The 4520-nt window shown below is 37.5% G+C and overlaps 1 protein-coding gene and 1 pseudogene across 1 annotated transcript in view; one reads left to right on the forward strand and one right to left on the reverse strand.

The window, feature by feature from the left end:
• ENPP1 (ectonucleotide pyrophosphatase/phosphodiesterase 1) overlaps positions 1–4520 on the forward strand; it is an 88059-nt gene that overhangs the window by 10253 nt on the left and 73286 nt on the right. The window lies entirely within an intron of this gene.
• LOC108515691 (selenoprotein K pseudogene) lies at positions 1634–2008 on the reverse strand (annotated as a pseudogene).

The following is a 4520-nucleotide window of genomic DNA, read 5'->3' on the forward strand; positions in this document are numbered from 1 at the left end:
ACATTAGCAAGCATCTGGGGTCTTGATGATTTTTTATGGTTAGAGAGAGAGAACTGAAAAGAAACTCAGTAGATTAAGACATTATTTGCCCTTTCAGTATGTTGACCTTTATACTGTGGTATTAAAGGAGTGATAGCACCTTAGCAAAAGTCATTGCAGTGGCACCAGTTGTACAAGTAGTCATGCCCTTGCAATAAAAAAAAAAAAAAAAAAAAAATGCCATTTCACTAAAAAGAACACCTTAGATGAAGCAATAAAAATGTCCTTGATGAGGCCGGCATCAAGGACAAATGACTTATGCCTGTAATCCCTGCACTTTGGGAGGCTGAGACAGGCGGACCACGAGGTCGGGAGATGGAGACCATCCTGGCTAATATGGTGAAACCCTGTCTCTACTAAAAATACAAAAACACTTAGCTGGGCATGGTGGCGGGCACCTGTAGTCCCACCTACTTGGGAGGCCGAGGCAGGAGAATGGCATGAACCTGGGAGGCGGAGGTTGCAGTGAGCCGGGATTGCGCCACTGCACTCCAGCCTGGGCGACAGAGCAAGACTCCATCTCAAAAAAATAAATGTCCTTGATGAAGCAGATTTAATAATCTCAAACCTAGATTGCCTTTTTGATATTCTATGTGACACAATTGGAAGTATGCATGTAGCATATCTGCTGCATACTGAAGTACTGTTTTCTAGAGGAAAAGCAGCTGTGCAGTTTAAGTTGCACGCTGAACTAATTTTTTTTTTTCCAAAGAACACCATTTTATTTGAAAGAACTGACAAGCTTTTTATTTAGACTTAATTATTGACATATTTTCTCAAAAATGAGTGATGTTAGCTTGTCCCTTCAAGGAAAACCTATGAAACTACCAGTTGTCTATGATAAAATCTGAGTTACCAAGCAAAATTTGATTTTGAAAACTTGTATTTGCCATTTGAGTGTCACAGCTTACTGATCCTTATACAAAATTGATGAAGATAGCAAGGAGTGTGTGTTTTTTTTCATGTTTTTTTTCATGTTGTTTAATGACATGCGTTAACATTTGGAAGAATGATAAAACTTAGTGAACCAGTATTTTCCAAAGGACGAGCAGATGATGTTACAAAATTATGCATTGGTATAATTTCCATTCAAAGTGCAAGATAGACTAATGGATTTTATTATAACAGTATGAAAAGTTCAGTAATACCTTTTCCATTTTTATGCCATAATTTACTTTTTTAATAAGACAAATATAAGATAAAAATTAATTCAAGAGCACAGATATATGCATACTATCAAAATAGATACAATGTGATTTATAAATGAGAACAAATTACCAATGAACAGTATTTCAGAAGTTGGAAAGGTGACACTAACAGTATTAAATACACAGCCTTTTATTTATATTCTTCAGATTCAGGTTTTTTGTGTGCATTTAATATAAAGATGAGGAGTTCATTTTGCAACCTAAAAATATTTACTTACTGAAACTGTATTAATACTTTAATAAACTATACAAAAAAGATAATGAGACAAACGTTCATTTGTGGAACTACGTGTCAGTCAGCCAGTTCCCTGCAGAGGGAATTCTCAGCGTTACCTCATTCATCTGTGAGGACATAGAGCAGTCCCTATTTAGACACACACATTTGTCTACTGCTCCAGCATGGCCAGCCCACCACTTATTGATGGTTTTCTTCTGCTGTGACTGTGCATGTCCAGTTGTCTTCTTCGTAGAGCAGACATTTGCCTTCCTCATCCACCAGCCATTGGAGGAGGACTGGGGCCATGCAAATGATTGATTCGACCTATTCTTTGGGGAGGATTTCCCTGTGGCCCTCTTCCATCATCATATCTGGAATCAGATGAGTTTCCATAGCTTCTTTTTTTTTTTTTTTCGCATCTTGCTGAAGCAGAGTTTTGAAAAGCAAAACCACAAACTCTGCTATTCCCCAGAAGAAATCTTATCAATCTTCATGGAGACTGACTCCAGCTGTCCAACACTTGTCCGTTCGAGATGTAAACCATCTTGCCCCCCTTCCCTGCTTTGGAGCAACTGGCCACAGTTTAAGAAATTACTACTTTTAGAATTTTGGTGTGGTTTTAAAGAAGAATGTCCATAATCATCTGAAAAGGCATCTCAGGGTTGTTAGTAACTTTTAGAAGTATAATGGGATCCTGACAAGAAAAATTTTGTGAATATAGTTACAAATATTTAGGAAATAGGTGTATATTCAGTAATATTTTCAGTAATATTTTTAAAAACTAGGGGATGTGAGGGCGATCTGGCTGCGACATCTATCACCTCATTGATCACCAGGGCTGATTTGGCTGATCTGGCTGGCTACGCGGGTGTCTCCTTCCTCCCTCACTACTCCACATGTGTCCGTCCCGAGGAAGTGCACTTGGTTGAAGAAGACGACCATCTCCCACAGACTAGGACCAGTCTTTGGTCAAAGGTATATGAGTAGCTGCACTCCCCTGCTAGAACCTCCAAACAAACTCTCAAGAACTGGGGAGAGGAGAGTGAAAATTAACCTAGTTACAATGATTGTATCTTTACATTCTTTTATAGATTTCAGAATACCTCTGCACCTCCTACCTCATTAGTCCAAACCACAGTGCTGCTGTTATCTGTCCTCATGTTAGAGATGAAAAAATCATGGCTCAGAGAAAGTTTGGAGACTTTCCAAGATCACAAAATTAATAATTCTGTTAATCTCATCTCTGTAGTTTACTGGTGAATAGTTTTGGAGTCAGACAAAGTCAGACTTAAATCCTGGTACTGTCACTAGCTGTTTGAATATAGACCAAAAAGTTTCCCAAATAGTACCACAACTGTAGCATAGAGACAAAATCATATTAGAGTGTGTTAGGATAAGTAAATTATAATGTGTACAAAATGGTACATAATGTACCCTGAATAAGTGGTTGTTTTTTTTTTGTTGTTATTATTGATAAGCTTCAGTGTGACTGAGAATTTTTATTTTTCCTTACTCAGAAGGCACTTTATATCCTTACTACCCAAAGTGTGGTCTGCAGACTGACATGTCAGCATTATCCTCTTAGAATCTGTAAGAAATGCAGAATCTTGGGCCCCACCCCAGACCCACCAAACCAAGATCTGCATTTTCATAGATCCTCAGAGGTTTGTCTGCACAATTAAGTTTGAGTATCAACACTCCATAAGGCTATGAGATGGCACAGAAGGCACCACATCTGGAATTTCTGTAGCTGGGAATTCTAATTAACCCTCGCTGTGCCACTGACTTCATATGTGATGTTGTGATTAGAAACCTAAAACAAAATGAAAAAACTCAGTGGGCCTCCCTGACCTCAACTGTGGTTGCATTAGGTTGAATTGGTGCTACTGTGGTTTGCATTTGGCCCCTTTCCTTCTGAGAACCTCAGTGGCACATGGATACAAGTAGCCTGATTGCTTTTGCACATATAGAACACGGCATAGTCTCCTCCCTTTGTATATGCAGTCTGCGTCTTTCAGGAACCTGCCTGTGCTCTCATTTGTTGCTTATAATTTAATTGCCTTCTTTTACTCTGCACTGGCTTGTCCTTTAATTGCTCTTTATTGCCCTTAGCTTTGCCAGTCTTCTATCTTTGCTGTTACCTGATAACATTCAGATGTTTTTCCAATTCAGCCATCCATCTATTAAAATATCATGTAGATGGTGCTTTTCATTGCACCATCAATGGAACTTTCCAATTCCAAGTTTCCACTGCAGTCCCCTCTCAACAATCGACAGTATACTTGACACAAAACCAAAACAAAAGAATCTTATACCAATGCTTTTTCAGGTGATGTAAAATGAGGTTAAATGTCCTTGACCCAGAGTTTATTCCATAATACTTTATCATCCAAACACACTAGCTTCCTGTAAACTGCCACCCAGCACCATTTCAATTAGAATCTCTGGGATCCTAGGAAATGGGTGAATGAAATATTCATGTGGGAATGTGTGGTTTAGGAGCATTATGGATAGACTCTGTTGGTCTTACCTACTTTTGGATTAGTTGGGGAAATAAGCAGGAAACAACTCTACTTGGACACGATTTATTTGAATACCTTACTAATCAGCATAAAGGAGGTAAATGTGAAGAATATTGACATATATAAATATTTATACATTTGTTATCTCTTAGAAACTTTCAAAGAAAAAGAATATTGACTATTATGGAATGATTCAAGCAAAGGTCTTCAGAGACAGGGATCATGTAAAGGGTCTAAACTTGAATCACAAGAATCATTTGCTACGTGACCTTTGAACAATTACTTTCTTTCTTTGACTTTCAGTTTCCATAACCATAATATGAGAGGTTGTATTAGATGGGTTCCTTCTAGTTCTAAAATATTTGTTTTGAGAGCTTATAATATTTTCCCACTTGTTATAAAATACTATCTATTGCAAAAAATTCAGAAAATATAAAAAAGGGTAAAGTAGAAAATGAAAATTGCTTTTGGTTTTTTTTCCCCTCTAGGACTTTTCTATGTGTAGGTATCACTTTAAAAAAAAAAAAAAAAAAA

This window comes from Rhinopithecus bieti, unplaced genomic scaffold (genome assembly GCF_001698545.2).
Source record: "Rhinopithecus bieti isolate Rb0 unplaced genomic scaffold, ASM169854v2 scaffold_35536, whole genome shotgun sequence".
Lineage (NCBI taxonomy): Eukaryota > Metazoa > Chordata > Mammalia > Primates > Cercopithecidae > Rhinopithecus > Rhinopithecus bieti.